The sequence below is a fragment of the Sceloporus occidentalis genome, unplaced genomic scaffold (genome assembly GCF_023333645.1).
Source record: "Sceloporus occidentalis isolate IW3139 unplaced genomic scaffold, rSceOcc1.0.p SCAF_6, whole genome shotgun sequence".
NCBI lineage: Eukaryota > Metazoa > Chordata > Lepidosauria > Squamata > Phrynosomatidae > Sceloporus > Sceloporus occidentalis.
This window is the reverse complement of record NW_028316986.1, coordinates 114,309,019-114,326,821: the sequence shown is the minus strand read 5'-3', so window position 1 is coordinate 114,326,821 and position 17,803 is coordinate 114,309,019.

Sequence of the window (17,803 nt, the reverse complement as noted above, 5' to 3'; positions counted from 1 at the left end):
CTTCTGAACAAATCTGGCCAAGAAAACCCCATGAAAGGGTCAAAAATGAATTGAAGGCACACAACAACAACAATACTCTATGCCCAAAGGAGTGTACATGTTTGCACTCCCAAAATGAGAAAATAAAAGGTGGAATAAATTTTAAAAAACCAGCCATACACCTCTAACAGTGTGAAGTATATACTGACATGGATGAATTCTAATTCTTCCCAGTGGAAGAAATTTTAAATTCCTCAGAATGGGATTAGTCCACTGACAATTTACTGCCCACAACATCTGCTTCACTGTTACCATGATTTACCAATATATATATTATTACATAGGATGTTATGCCCCACCCCCAATAAGTTACAGTGGCTGGGAGAAAAAAGTATCCAAAGGGCAAAAATCAGTAGATTTGTCTGATAAATTTTTGTCAGGGTCTAAAATGTCCCATCCTAGTGCATGCTGATTAAAATATCACCAGCAATAAAAAAGAGTCTTTTGGAGTTTTAAGTTTTTGCCTTCAGAGTAAACTTCATATATGAACCAAAACCTTTTGATTTGGATCCCATTCACATATACTGGTCTTGCGTTGCAGTCCAAAATGGGAGGATTGTACCACAAGAGTACCTGTGCTGTGAATAATTTCTCAGAAATACACTATAGGATATTGTAGTTTTTAGTGTATGCCTTATGATATCTAAATTCAAAGTGCCTCTCTACTGAGTTCCCTTGCCATTTATCCAAAATTAATAGTAAACCCTCAAGTATGATTCAATGTATGTTTCATGAGCTTGGTTTGGCAATTTTGAAAATGTACTATAACATATAGTATTGACTGTGAAGGAGGGCTGGTGCTTTTCTGATTTGGCCAGTGACAGACAAATCCCTTTCCACAGCATGATTTGGAACTGGGTATGACAAAGCAGTAGCATGGTACAGTGGTTTGAGTGTTGAGCTAGGATTACAGGAGATTAGGTATCAAATCTGCAATTGGCCATGAAAATCCACAGCTGACCTTGGACAAGTCACACTCTCTCAGCCTCAGCAGAGGGCAGCAGTAAACATCTGAATAAATCTTGCAGTCAGCATAAATCTTGAGTTGACTTGAAGTCAACGACAAACCAAACTGCTTTCTCTAGAAAGAGAGAGTCAGATTATCTGCCTTATTCAGAACTCATTTTTAAATTCAGGTTGTCATCATTGTTCTTCGGATGACATTTCTTTTCTTATAGCTTGACACTTTTCCACTTTGCCTGGCCTGGCAGCTACAAGTATTACTTCAACATTTGCTTGCTGGAGGCCTATCTGCTCTTCCCTGAGATGTATAAGTTTGCTTATCTTTTTCAGGGTGCCCAGGAAAGTACATATCAACAGAAGATATCCATTGAGACTGCCTTTTCTTCCTCCTCTTCCTCCTGCTAAGGCAACTAAGTAGGAGCAAGTAGGCTGGGAGAAACCAGAAAAGAACATATAGAGCTGTAATCCCAGTGAGTTTTGTAAATTCTAGTCCTCATTTTCTTTCAGCTACTGACAAATCCTTTAGCAGTTAAAGCAGATGAAATCCATATTTTCTAGCCATCCTAAAAATAGAAATTAATCATATTCTTTGATTACTTTTTTCCTACAAAAGATCCTGTGTTAGTAACCACAGAAATTGACAGTGAAGGGTTTATTTGAAAAATACAGATTAAAATCCATCAACCAAACTGAAGTGCTGCCATTTTTGTAACAATCTATGCAAAACTAAATGGGTCGCTATGTTCTAATATATTAACATCCCTGCCTTCGAAACCACAATAAAAGATTCATGGCACACTGTTTAAGATGTCTGGTATGATGACATTAATGGATTCGGGTTTTTTTCATATTCTTTTTTTTAAAGGCTTATAAGTACAGTATTGCATTAATAAAAACTGGGAGAACTTAAAAGTAAACACAAGAAAAACAATATATGTGTAATACCAAGCTACATACCAAGCTCTCCCCTCCCTGTTAATAGCAAATCATAGGGGTAATCAATCACCATAAAGTTGATCTTTAACAAATATCAAACAGTCAGGTTTTATGGGTGCCAAAGGATTATATCAGGGTTTAGACAGATTCACTGGGGAGAATGTTCTACAGACAAGGGCCACAGTCGAAAAGGCTCTCTCCCTTGTCATCACCTTTAAGCCTCTCTCACATGCAGAACTTGGAAGAAAGCCCCAGACACAGATCTCAAGATGGAGGCAAAAATATGATTGCAGAGGTCAAGATCAAATATTGGGATCCCAAGCCCTATAATATTTTAGAAATTAAAACCATTCTGAATGGATATCAAGATACTAAATCCAAAAACAGTCCTGGGGAGTTGCTTGCACTAAAAGAATTAATAATAATAATAATAATAATAATAATAATAATAATAGGTTTTATTTCTATTTTCCCGCCTCTCCCGACGGATCAAAGCGGGATTACAACAATATTTCAACATACAGGAAGATTTGGGGGGTGGGGGTGAAGATTACCTCCATGTTGTTCTAATTTTGAAGGGTAGCTGATATGACAAATGGACAGAGCTGAAACTGAAATGCAGTCAATTCATCCCTAATTGACAATATTTTTGAGCTAACAAGTACAAATGACAGGCTTTTAAATTTAGTATAAAACAGATTTCACAGGTGACATGAAAGAGCTTTATTAATATTTTTTTGCCAGTGCAAGTCAAGCTCATAGTTATTTATTACAGTACTTCTGTCACTTCCTACTATGTAAATTAGTTGTAAGAACTATATTACAGTAGCCAGAAAACTGAGCCAGAGATTAAATACAGTAACTTGGAACTTCTGCATAGACTGTACATGATTCATGTTAGTTAATTAAATGAGTCTGATTACTTTATAGCCTCTGGGACCTAAATACTCTAAAGGCACCAAACCCTATCTGATCTTGGAAACTAAGCAGGGTCAGAACTGGGTAGTATTTAGACCAACAAATACCAGATGCTGTTGGCTATATTTCAGAGGAAAGAACTGGCAAAGCCACTTCTGAGTATTTCTTGCCCAGAAAAACCCTATGAAATCCATGGGGTCACCATAATACACATGCATTTTACAATCTAAACATATGCATGCTTACTCAGTACTAAGCCCCCATGACCCCAGAAGAATTTACTCCCAGATAAATGTGGTATACGACTGAGCTCCTGAAACATTCAGGTATCCTTCCCAAAATGCTTTATACCTTATGCCCTTAAATAGAGCATTTACAGTAACCCTAAAGTAATTCATACTTCAAAGCCTCCAAAATTTGTAGTTACTGAAGGATTTAGGACTAATCATGTTCTAAAAACAATTTTGCTACTATTTTGTTTGCACTTTAGGTGACTACAGTGACTGCTTCGTTTTCACGGGGGATCTGTTCCAAAACTCACCCACCTCATCCCCGAGAAAACAAAAACTGCCAATATTCACGCCCCATTGGTTTGAATGGTGGTGGGCACGCCATCCCCATTTCCCCCCCTCCATTTGCTATTTGCGTATAAGCGAGGGGCACAGATCCCAACTCTGCAAAACCGGAGAGGCGACTGTAATCTATTTTTGTTTATGCACACCTTACAAAATGGTACCCCAAGAAAAGGTAAATTTATACTTTTTCTTTCCCCTCACTTTGTTAGTTGTGCTTCTGCTCAGAGCTGGAATCAAACTGAGTTTGCAGTCACTTTTTCTGCTGAGAGGGCAGGCTGCATTTTAAAATGAGAAATGGCTTGTATTTTCAGCATACATATTCAAAGTACCTCCAGTTAAATAACCTCTGTTCTCTCTTGTACAGTTGGCCCTTCTTATACACAGATTTTTTTATACACGGATTCAAGCATCCACGGTTTGAAAATGTTCCAAAAAAGTATAAATTTACCTTTATTTTCCATTTTTATAAGGGACACCATTTTGCTATGTCATTATGTTTAACGGGACTTGAGCATACACGGATTTTGTTATACACCCACGGGGTATCTTGGAACCAAACCCCAGCATATAACACTGTACTCTCTAGGCCTTCAGAAGAGCTGCAAAATAATTCTGGTGTCAGCTACATAAAAGAGTATGTTGCAATCTTTCTCCATCAGAAGGTTAAATCTTGAAAGCAAGGGTTGAATTAGTACCGTTTTAAATGACATGATTCTCCTACCTCTGACTTTTATTTTTAAAAGTCTTGAAAGATTTATGGGGTGACAGAGGTATGCTGTCCACCTCTCCTTTATAGCATAAAAATCTCTATAGCAATTTCAACATGTACATAATAAGGGAGAACTGAAACTAAATGCAGCCCAAGCTTTCCTATTGCTCAATATATTGTTGGTGTGTGCAATAAATGTATGAATGTATTTTCATAGGGTGAAAAGTAGAAACATCTGATACCTGCAGTGGGAGAATAACACACAGTATGCCTATGTATCCAGTGGAGGCTGATGGCTTCTGTGTTAATGGGGTAATAAATGAATTCCAGGTTTTAGTCCAAACTTGAAAATAGCTGTCTACAGACCGCCCCTTTTCTCACTGGGTTGGGGGCAGGGCAGCCTCACCAGCAGCCCAGAGGCCTCAATCTGGTGCTTTTGGGGACCAAGGAGAAGCAGCAAAATGCCGCTTCTCCGTGGTCCCAAAAAGGGGTGTCCTTGGGGCTTCATGCCCCAGGACACCCCGACAGGTGCAGCCATGGGAGAAAGGGGCCACGCGCCCCCTTTCTCCCATAGCTTCGTTCCCGCAGCCGTCTCGTTGCCGTGCGGGAATGAAGCTTGTGGTGCCACAACAAAAAGGAGCTGCCTAGATGAGCTCCTTTGTTATGGCGCCACAACCAGGAAGTGACGCTATCATGACATAACTTCCTGTGTGCCACGTTTGGGCGCTCAGCGGTGGTGCCGGCATCATGGCAGCCCCCATGTGGACGGGAGGCCGCCATGATACCGCTGCTGCCACAGACTAGGGTTAGGGAGCGTGCAGATGGTGCGTACTCCCTAACCCTAGTATTGCTGCTGCCATGCCCCATTTTGCCCATCTGTATCAGGCCTAGTACTATTCTCCAGATGGGCTCAGCTCCACTTATATCATACAGTCTAGTCCTAGGCAAAAGAGTGAATGCCCCTAATAAAGGAATTGAACTCTGAGGAGCAGAGTAAGGTCTGGAATGCACATGAAACAAGCTAATTGTCTTTGACGATTTATATATATAACTCTGATTGAGTCACCTACATAGCTCCAGTTAAATTTGTAATCGATTTGACAGACAGCTCTTCTGGGCAACATTAGTGAATATTCCTTAGAAAAGGGTAAAGCACTTATAAGTCTGATTCTTGCTTCAGTCATCTTTTTAAAACCTGCACAGTTTTTAACTAATACTTCTGGCTAAGAGCTAAGAAACATCATTTTATGAGTCATATAATAGTAAGCCACTGTCATGCAGTGACAACGACGTAGAAAAACCAGAATTCCAGAGTGTTTGATTTAGAGCTTAACAGCTCAGCCATGGGGTGACAGGTTTTTTCAAATAGCAGCTGAGCTTAAAAATTCAGTTCTCTTTCTTCTATCTGAATTGAGTGACTGTCTGGGTAGTTGTTACAGCCAATTATGTAATAAAGGATTTGCAAAAATATATTAAAGTCTAGCATACAAGAAAGGAAATTATTCTGATTTACTTAAGAAATAACTTTGCAAAATCCTGTTATATAAAGGGATTTTTTTATTTTTAAAATGTGCATAGTATTAACATGAAAAATGGATAAAATGTTCGAATACATTGTGTACACATTTAAAATAAAAAAGTAAAATGAGGACTGAAAAAAACACTTCATGCAATTAAAAGAATCAGGAACAGTTTTTGAGAGAGAAAAATGTTTACTAATGAATACTTGTAATATAAAAATTTGTGAATTTGTATAGATTTTTTTTAATCTTTCATTTTTCAAAAAAAATATTCACGTTTCAGAGAAAAGCATATTAATCCTTTAGTAGACACTTGATACTTTTTCCTGTAAAATGTTTGCTTGTGCTGATGCTACTAAAATCAATTTTAAAGTTGCATGTTATTTCAAATATTGTTTTGATCAAATTTTTGAAAGCTGAACTGTCAAATCCATCTAAAGATGTTTTAGGCTGTGCAATATTTCCAGTAAGAAGTGTGGTATTTCTTACAAATGAGTTTCTCTTCTTTAGCTAGAAATTGATAGAACTAAAGCTACAGTAACCTATTTGCCTTTTCCTCCCATGAATAATGAGATGCAAAATCTCTCCATATAAATGTAGCTTTGTAAATACATACATGTTAAGTTAATTAATCTTGCTCTTAAAATATGTTCAGACATGTGTAGAGTCTGTTAAAGTTTCTACTGTATGCCAATCAATCAAGTATCACTTAGTTTCTTCTTTGGACTAATTTAGACAGTTCACCAGAATGACAAGGTAACTACCAACAGAAAGATCATGTGTAGCCTTCAAATCAAGGCTGCGGTACAGACTGTCCCAAATGGGCGGCCTGCGGGCGACCTAATTCCCTCCAGAGGGAAGCCGCAGCCGCCAAACCACATGGCTTGTCTCTGGAGTAAAAAGAATCCGGAAAAACCGGGTTCTTTTTGTGCTGCAGGGTGGATGTCACAAGCATGCCAATGGCGCACTTGCAATGTAAGTTGCATATGGCTCCGTGTGGGCGCCGCGTAGCACTTATGTCACAATGGTGGTGCCCATATACATAGGACGCCGACATTGTTACGCCACCACTCTGTACTAGGGTTAGGGACCGTGCGGTTGCCATGTGGTCCCTAATCCTAGTATCACAGCTGCCATGCCACAAAGGGCTCATCTGTATCAGGCCAAAATTAAGTAATCTAGGCCATGACATCTGCATCCAGAATTTTTCTCGGTACACAACTATCTTTATATTTGCTTGTGTGACTGTATCTATATACATAAATACATTATGAATAATATATTGTAAAGAAACATTACCAGTCTAAACGCAACATTTTAACATATAGCTTCTTCAGTTTCCACATTTGAGTGATAAAATCCTTCATGGATTTATCTATTACCGTATATACTCGACTATGAGTCAACCTCACATATAAGTCGAGGGCAAGTTTTGTGGCCAAAATTATGGATTTTGACATGGCCCATAGATAGGTTGAGTGTAAAACTTGGAGGCTCCTTCAGTGTGTGTATGTGAGGGGCAAGAGGGAAGCAACAGTCAATATAGGATTCAGTGTTTCAGCCTTCACTCCCGAGACAGCAAAGTGTGTGGTGGGAGAGGGACTGTTAAACAGCAATCAGTCAATCACCAAGGACTCTTATCTGTTTGGCTCAGGACAGAAAGAAACTGCATGGGGAAATCTGAAGGAGCTGCTTTCATATTACCATACTGACCTGTAAATAAGTCAACCTGGGATTTGGGGGTCAATGTTTGGGCATACATTTTTAGACTTGTAGACCAGCATAAATGGTAAATTAGAAGTTGGAATTTTATAAAGGCTCATGCTGTGGGAGGAGTGCAGTTAGATTTTGTAGATACTTTCATATATTCATACCAACAGAGAATGATATCTGTAAGCTGCATTTCTTTTCTTGTTGGTTGGGATGAAGACTCCTATAATTATGTGCATGACAAAAGTTCCAAGTGACCTACAATTGCTGTCTTCTTATTTGGTTAAGTCATTAGTTCTGTCAAAATATTTTCTTTCCCTCTTTCTACTTGTCTACGTATCTTGTATTTCTAAGATGTAAAATTACTCCTCTGACATTTAATTTCAAAGCTGTTGACAAAGTTGATATATGCTGCTTTGTGCGGGAATGTCACTGAATTGGTGGCTGAATAACATATATGTGAATTTGTTCTCGATAGTGTTCATTATGGTGGTTGGAAAGAAAAGGTAGGCAAAATATTGCTATACCATTTTAACTACCCATAGCTGTTATAGATAGAAATTTTCAAGCTTGACCAATTCTTTAATTAGTGTTCCAATTAAAGCTCCAAGACAAATGTACAATTAGCCATCTTGCATGTCTTAACTTGTAAATCAGTTGATACAACTTGCAGAATTACACTGCTTTGGACTGGAGTTGAGAATCATTTTTTTAAACAGTACCTCACACATTAAAGCTGGAATTTTAAGAATGAACATGGGTAGGAGGCCTCGGTAGGATGAGGAGGAAGGGTGGATACTTTAGTGAATGCATGCTTTTAGATACCTTGTTTGCTACCAGCAATTTGAAATAGTGTGATCCAGCAAAGGAGGCAGAGTTTACTTGACAGATAAATATGCAGTTTGCATCATTGTCAATTGTTTATTTCCAGTGTTTTAAATTACCTATTGTATGTACAAAGCATGCTCCCTGTTAGAGATCATTCAACCCAATATGAATTTTTACTAAATTCTTGCCTATGTGATTATTAATTGTAAATGTTTAGTTTTCTTTCAATAGCCAAAACTCTTTATTTGTGTACAATGGCATGTCTCATTGAGTAAAAAGCATGCACAAGTTCTACACCAACAGCAAATGGGCCAGGCTTGTTCAGATCACATGTTTACTATATAAGTGACTGTGGAATATTTTTAGGTCTCTGTTTCTGTTTAATATTACAGGGAGTAATAAGCACTAATCATAGTTGATGTGCCAAGTATATATTTTATATTTGAGTACCTGTACCTGAATATAAAAAGTAAAGCATGAGAAGGTTGAACTAGAGTTTAATCTTACGAGTTACCTGCTTTATTGACTTGCATAGCAGTGTGCATTTTATTTTGAAATAAAAATTATGTATTTTCTGTTCAGTTTATGTGCCTTAAAATCAAAGGCAATGGGGTTTAACAGTAACACTTGTTATCTTAAAGGATTTATAGGTTTAGCTAAATAAATTTCAATGTCTACATTTCTAAAAGCTCATTGGGGAACCAAAGAATTATGTGAAATACAACATTTGCCTTTTAGCCTTGAAGTATTTCAAGCTTCTTCCTGGTGTGGAACTTTTCCCATTCAATGTATTCCACTGTCTACAAGGAATTAGCTTCTTTATGGACTTTATCTAATAACAGTAGATTGAAGTTAGTTTGCATTTCTTAGACTGTAATGGTAAACATATGCTTCTAGGTTAACATGAATAGGATTGTGTTGGCAGTTTCTAAGTATATGGCATTAAGGAAGAAAATGGTGAGGGAGAGCAACCCAGCTATTTGCTAAGAAAACTTTTCCTTTTAAAAAATAAATAAATAAATATTGGTGAATCCCTAACAGATGATAGTATCATTAAATATGAGATACAATTTAAGTTTAAGTAGTGGGATCTTGTTATGTGTGTAAACAGTTGTGACTGTTTACTGATGAAACTGCTTTGAAACATATGAGTGCAGCTACTCTCAGCAATACAATTTAAAGCTGAATTAGATTCTGTCATGCTTAAGATTCCTTGAGGACCTTTAAAATGTTACACTGCATGCATGGTTTCCTAGGACTGCAAAGTTCTGGGCAACATAGTTGACCACATGTTCATGAAACTAACAAGGCACAGAAAAGCACATGGTTGATTGTCATACTAGATTCTTTTCCTATATGTAAGAGTAGGACATTTTGGAGCATTTCCATATGGAATGCCCAAATCTGGTTTTACAGATCTTATAATTAGATCATCAGGATCAGTTGGCATCACTGAACTACCTGAATTTTGCTCAACCCCTTCAGTGAGAATTGAAAGGAGTTTGAAGGGAAGATTACTCTTATTAATCTGTTGCCAGGCACCATTCTTGTGTTGAAGCTTGGTGGATCTCTGTAGTGTTCCTACCTCTCCCACAAGCTACTGAAACAAATTGTGCAGTCTTCATAACTTTAACAGGGTCCATTTAGAATTCAATGGTATAGCTGTGTCTTGTCTGGAAAACCAGTATGAAAAGGGATCTTGTAGCATCTTTGAGACTAACTGAAAGAAAGAAGTTGGTAGCATGAGCTTTCATAGACTTCAATCTACTTCCTCAGATGCATGCAAGATATTATTAGATGTATTATCTTCCAACTTCTTCATTTTTTTAAAAAAACCCTCTTTAAATATATTTAGTTACTCTCTAGTTCATAAAAGTTTGTAGACTACAAAGAGAAGTAAACAGTTGTTTCGTAGTTAATGCAGTGGGCCACTTGTACTGAAGTTTGGTTATAGGATCCCCCCCCCCCCCCATGGATATCAAAATCTGGATGCTTGAGTCCCATTATTTGCAATGGTGTAGTAAAATGGTGTCCCTTACATAAAAAGGCAAAATCAATGTTTGCATTTTGGCATTTATGTGTTTTTAAAATATTTTTAAGCTATGGATAGTTGAGTCCATGGATAAAGAATTCCTGGATACAGAGGGTCGGCTGTATTGGATGTTTTAAACATATTTTAAAATACATTTTATTTATTTAGATATATTTAGAATCATACACTGCTTAGTTTAAAAGATTGCTTAAAATGGTAATTTGCATATATTGTATCATATCTTTGTACAACATTGTCATTATTACAGAGCTAATATATTTTCTGTACTTCATTTTTGTGCACCACTGATCTTACTTACCACTGATACTGTGTAATGTTTTGATATCTCTAATTTGTGTTCAATGTATAGAAGTCTAAAGTATTCTGCATGTCTCAGGAAATATCATTTACAGAAAATGCACTTCAGAAATAGTAAAATCTTGCTAAAACTTTGAATTGTAATCTTACAATGTATATGTAATTTCAATGTAAACTTGAACTAAGGACTGCAATCAATTCCAGGCTATATTTAACAAATAAAATTGATGTGTTTCTATAATTGTGTGGTCTCACAATATTCAGCTAAAGTAACTAAAAAAGGGGGTTCCTTTCTATTTTCTGGAACATTGTCCTTTTTTTTTTCATTTGAAATAAAAATAGTAAATTCTTACTTAGCTGTTTTAAAGGAGAGTTCCATCTGCCTCTAGCGCCAAGATGTCAAAGCTTCTCCTGGTTCCTATCCCTTGATGGCCAGGTGGAACCATTATTATCACTAAATGTTAAATGCTTATTGAATAAAGCCCATGCCAGTCCCTCACATTTGGAATCCTGTCTATTTAGGATCTCATCACTTTCCACTCAAATTTCAGGTTACTGAAATCTGATTATTCATTTTTCCATTCCATCAGTATCAAATTTGAAACTTTTCCTACTAGCTACAAAGAAAAGATTAGTTTTCCAACAGAGTCTTTGATGTTATTTTTAAAATGAACTGGAAAAATATGAATCGTTAATTTTAAATATTTCACCTAGATGTACATACTCTATTAGTTCATAATTTTTACATATACAGAGAGCAATAGAGATGGATGTCCAGTCTGAAACCTGAGGCATTAAAATAATTTATTATTGTGAAGTTGAAGGCTTTCATGGCCGGCATCCATACTATTTTGTGGGTTTTTCAGGCTATGTGGCCATGTTCTAGAAGAGTTTCTTCTTGACGTTTCACCAGCATCTGTGGATGGCATCTTCAGAGAATGCTTGCCTGGAATGCTTTTCCAGGCAAGCATTCTCTGAAGATGCCAGCCACAGATGTAGGAGAAACAGGAAGAAACTCTTCTAGAACATGGCCACATAGCCCAAAAAACCCACAAAAACTAATTTATTATTATTTTTTCAAATTCTCTTGGTGGGACATTGAACTATATAATCTGTTCTGTGAGGTGTTGAGCTCCTGATAGGGGTCTGTCCACATAGGCTAAAAGACTGTTTCTTCTTGCCTCACAATGTCCTGGTTGGCCGAAACCATGAGGCCAGGATTGGGCTGGATCCTGGCAGACCTGATGTAGATCTGACCTGATCCTGGAGTAAAAGGGTCTTGATGCGTGTCTAAATAATCCACCTTTTGCTGTGAGGTTTCTCTGAAACTTGGCAGCAAACCTCATGCAGACCAGATGGCCTATGCACCCCTTGTCTTAGTTTTGCACTGCAGCTAATGATAAGCCTCCTGATGCTGCCCATGTGGCCAGGCACCCCATTTCAGCTTAAGCAGCTATGGGGTGGGGGTGGGGGTGGGGGCAGGGGCTTATCACTAGCCACAATGAAGGTAACCGGTGTACAGTAGTAGCAAGTCCCTGGCATGGGGATGGGGCAGCATTTAAACACCCTTCTGTCCCTGCAATCTGGGTTGAGTCTTACACCAGGAAAGCACGGGCTTGGTCCATGCTTTCCTGGCCCATCTGGTTAGCCCCTAGGAGGACAAAGGATACATTTACCAACACCGTAGATATCTAAGAGTCATACTTCATCCTTTCACTGGGGGGAAAAAGCATATCATTTAAGAGTAGCATTGTTCAGGCTCCAACAACATTCTCATAAACTAATCCCAATGTATCACTTTAATAGAAAATATTTTACTGAGACAAAGATTTCCAGGCACCAGTTAGCATCCTATTGGGCATGAGACTTGCAGCTTTCCCTTCCCACAGTCAAACTTACTTGAAGAACCCTGTATAAACAGGAAGAAAACTTAGTGAAAAAGAGGGGAATGCAAATGGAGAGGTAGATACCCAGGACCCCTAGTTCCATACTTGACATAGGGCTTGGTTTGGCACAGATAAAAGGAGATGAGTCTTAAAGGGGGGGGGGGGAGGTGTTCTTAGGCATGGTGTTTTGAATTCTCAAGTCTGAATGGCCAATTCAAGTGGGCCTGCACAGGGTAGCTGTGCAAAGAAGAAGAATGAGGTATTTCCATAGCTTTTGTTGTTTCACCATAGGGAGCAAAATATCTTCAGCTTTCCCAAGAAGGTTCCACAGCTGTTGGTGCTGAAGGTTGTCGGGACAAATCTTCAGAGACATAGCCATATTAATCTGGAAAACATCAGTATGCAAAGTGATCTTCTAGCATCTTTGAGACTAACTGCAAAAGCAGGTGTAGAATTAGCTGTTGCAGGCCTGGGGGCTCGACACACCGCCCCAAAAGGGTGGGCAGGAGGCCCCCGGTTTTGCCCCTGAGGAACGCCGCATCAGCCAAACCATACAGCGTTTCTCCTTGGTCTACTTCCTCAGATGCAGGAAGGAAATACTTTTGAGTAAAGATAGTATTGCTTTTGCCCCATGTGAATTTGCCCCATGCAGTTTTGTTTTGTTTTGTTTTGTTTTGTTTTGTTTTGTAGTAAGCAGTTAAGGAGTTCAGTTCTGGTGTTGCTGAGGCAGGGATTGGCTAGTTGAGTAATGGCAGAATAGAAAGCTGTTAAGAGTAAAGTCTAAATTATATGAGATAAGTTTAAGATGATTTGGCTGAGAGGAATAAAAAAAGTTACAAGGCTTGTGAGTGTGAAAGCAAGTTTCTCTCTCATAGACTATCACTAAGTATTTATGGGGGTGAAACAATCCAAATATCAGTAACCAAATTCCCTTCTGTAAAATACTATCCCAGATAAATTCCTGTTAATTGTTTAAACTACCTCAGGTATTTCATTGAGTGTGCCAGACTATCCTTGAGGTTATAAAATTTTGGTAGAATTGACTACAAGTCAGGTTATAGAACCTTGAAATATAATGGCAGGGAATCTGATAACCTTGAAGAGAAATGATTCATTTTTTATTTATTTGTTACAAAAACTACAAGATTGCAAGCAACGGAAGTGAATACCCCACAAGATCTCTTTTAAAAAAAGAATCTGATACGGGGGGGGGGGGGGTAGGTGATGGGTTTCTAAAACCATTAGAAAATCCTTAAAATTCAGTTGAGAAGCTTCAGTACAAGTCTTGACCATTTGTGTAATGATACATTATTTAAATGAAATAATTCACTGATATAGCTGAAAGTTTGGTGCTGACTTCATTAACAAAAAAGCGGAGAGACTGGAAACCAGAGCAACACAGTAGCTGGAGGTTGTCAGCTTGGTTTAATAAGGAGGAATGAGTTTAAATATGTACAACCTTTGTTTGCCACTGATGAAGGAGAAAAGCGGGTCTGCACATACCTGGGCACATTAAAATGACAGTGAATTATTGAACAAAAGTAAATAGCACTATATGTGGATCTAATAAGTGAAATTAAAAAGAAAACTTAGACTGAATGTCAGGGAAAGCTTCCTAATGGGTAATGTTGTTATTGTAAGCGATAATTTCCCAAGGGACAACCTTCATACATTGAAATCTTACAGCTAAATGAGATAGAATGTTTGCAAAAGGTAAGAGAAGAAAGAAACCAGTCTGGCATGCTAAATAGAATAGCCTGCAATTTTTAGATGCAGTGACATTGAAAATAGCTGGCTGCATCCCTCGATTCCAACGTGGCTGATGGCAACTTGGCAATTTGTGTGTTGAACTGAATAAACAACACAAAAGAACCCATGTGTGATCTACAGATGTTGTAGTAGGTATTGTGTTTCTTTTTTAAAAAAAAAATTATTGATTCAAGCTCTTATTCACCAAAAAGTAAGTGTACTGTTCTTCTGTAACAACAACATGAGAATGAAGGTATGTTTTTAAACTTGGACTGGTGAGACCCAGGTACAAAACCTCTCAGTTGTTGGGCTGATATTAACACAGTCATCATCTCTCAGCTTGACCTTTTACCTGTTTCATGGGAATACATCTATTTAGCTATATATTGTGTGTGTTTTGTTAACTGACTGTAAGTCGACACTGGCTTATGGCAATCCTATGGATGAGAAACTTCCAAAGCCCCTTGTCCTCAGTTGCTCTGTTTAGGTCCTGTAAGTTCAGGCCCTACGATAAAATGGAGTGAAGCAACTGCCTCAGATAGAGGATGCTAAAAATGAGTAGCAGGCCAATTTGTGGGTGCACATGCCTTCCTCTTGTACCTTTTAGGCTAGTCTTCAATCTTCAGGTGCTGTGGAAGATGATGTCTTATAACCAGTGTCGAAATAAAATTTGACAACCAACCTGATCACTTTTTTTTAACATGGAATACTTCATCATGTCCTTCACATCAGGCACCACAACATCCTCGAGAGGGCTTGACATTTAGCAGTGTGGCAGAATTAATCGTTTAAGGTTTCATTTTATATCATGCCATTCTTTGAGAGCTTTCTCATGGCTCTTGTCCACACAGCCTACTGCAGTGTGTGTGTGTGTTATATGGAAATGTGCACTGCATGGCTGACTAGGATATGGCCTTCAAAGCCATACATAGAGACTCCAGCCATTGCTATGGAAACACAGCATGGCATCTCAGATCTCTGGCTTCCTGACACAGCAGTGGGATGATTCAGAAAATAAAATTAACAAGCAAACAAATCAAGGCCCCATTGCTCCAGGGGAAATATAGAGTAAAAATTAAAATGTTGCCCTGTTGTGCATATTAATAGCACTCAGCTGGGTGAGTGTGAATGGAAGATTTGGTTCTAATGCAGGAAGGTGTCATTCTGTATTAGTGGTTTGGGTCAGACTTGCAGATACACGTATTTCCCTGCTTCAATGACATCGCTGAAAGTGAACACCTTAGCTATTTGGATAACTCTTAGGATGAATAAACCCTCTGGTCTCACAGTCAGATATTTTATTACAAGCTAAAAGAACTGGGAACAGATTCCGATGGAAAAATGTTGTTGTTTTTCAGCAAGTCTGAGAAATCACTTTCATTTTCAGGTTATTTGACAGTAGTGAAAATAATACAATGTGTTCTCTTTATTTATTCTTAGTTACTTACTGTGTGCCCAATTGTGTCCCTTTGAGAATATTCTTCTATAAAATGCATGCCTCACAGGATTTTCAAACAAAGGCTGAATTGAAGTCCTCTCCTCCCCACCTTCTGGAAATTGCTGCCATTATCGTATCACAGCCAGTTTTATTATGACCAGAAATTTGGATAATTTGGAAGTGACACAATAGTATTCTGGCCTTATATAGACTTACTGTGGAGCATCCTTCCTCCAGGGGCTCTTTTCCTGGTTGCATTATTATACACAACACGGTTTTAAAACAGCAGTCAGCCTTTCACAGAGCAGTAGGCAGAATGAGCCATATCCCAAACTAAAAATACTGAATTAAAACTCCAGCCATTATATAATTTAGATTCTGGCCTGGGAACAGAGATCAAGGGCACTTTGAGAATCCATTTTTGTTTTAAGTGTGTCTTGTTTGTTTTTCCTATCGCAGCCTCTTGCTCTATGGATTCAGTTCAGACATATCAGTTGCACATAGGTGAGTCAAGACAGACCAGTGCCATTTATTTCAGTGGGTCTGCTCTAGGCATGGCTAAAACTCAATCAGACCCTAAGCTACTCATAGTCCAGCAAGGGAATGCATTACCTAGGAGGGGGATGAAAAATGTCTCCTACTCTAGTTGGACTACAGCTTTATTTTGAAAAACAAACAGAAATAAGGAAACATGTTCCTCTTCCATACCAAGGGAAGGAAGGAGAAACCATAAATTGCTTCATGCAGGATGTCTTGACAGTTAAAGCCTATACTCTCAGATATGTGATCTACAGCAGTATAAACAGGAAACCCAGAAGACTAAGATATTTGCACAGAGTAGACAATAGGCTGACATGTATTAACTTGTCAAACAAAATTACTTGATTAAATTAATTATCATGCAGTGATAGCACCAGCTATGTTGGCTTCATGAAATCAAGAGTCTTACGATAAGATTTGTATAAAACAAATACAGGTAAACATAAAGATGTGGATTCAGATATGTAACATTAATTCCATTCTTTGCCCACAGCACTAACATCAAACTACCTATTAGGTAAAAGAAGGTTATGTTCTTATGTCATTTTGATTATTTCTTAAATTGAAACTATGGTCCGGAACAGACAGCCCTTTAAGGCCAGTGTTTGAGCGACTTGGGAGTACACCGTTTATACGCCGCATGCTCCCACACTGCCCTGAAGCCGTCTGGAAGTCAGGCAGCCACCCAGAAACGGGTGGCTTCAAGGCACTCCAGCAGTGTGGCGTTTATATACCGCATGCTGCCGGATCACATATTTGAGTGTATAGACTTTAATTGTCAAGTCAAGACATCCTGCGTGAAGCAATTTATGAATTCTCTTTCCTTCCCTTGGTGTGAAATAGGAACATGTTTCCTTATTTCCGTTTATACACAGCACGCCGACAGAGTGGCTTGAAGCTGACAAGGGGCGCAGCAGGGTGGGAAAAGCCACCTTTTCCATGGCCAAAAAAGGAGAGGATGTTTGCTGCTCTTTTTTTGGCTGGCTTCAGGGCAGATTGGGACTGTGGCATGTGTTCGCAGCCTATATCCATCTTTGGAAGGTGTGGCTTCAAGCTGCCCCTTCCACCCATCTGTTTTGCCCCTAAATGCTCACAGGTTGTTTAGCAGCTGAGGTTAACATTACTGCTTTTCTGAGGAGACTGAATTCTTTCATGTCTAGATACTGGTCCTGGTCTCAGGTCATATGGATCTTTAGACTTCATGTCCAGTGCTACCATTAGGAAGGGTTAGGCAATTGTCTCAGGTGGCAGCTTTTGGGGAACAGTGGTAGTGGCCTCCTGTTTGTTTCTGCTGGATTTTCCAAATATTTTTCTCCTCTGCTGCAGCTATGTATAACACCAATGTGCCATAGCCTACTCCCCTAGATGTGGTGGGAAGACAGATCCACTGGCAATATAGAAGATTTCATAGTGTCCATTTATATGTAATGGGGAGGATCAATATCTTGTCCACTGCTTCAGACAATAAAATATCTGGGATCCTCTCTGTCTAATGTATGAAATATTTTAAAAATCTTTCAGAAAAGCCTGGACACCATGAATGATTTGGGAACATTTGATAAACCTCAAAGGAATATCATTGATTTTCCATAACAGTGTGGAAACTACTGCCACAGAATCTTTGGAGTTTATCACACATCCA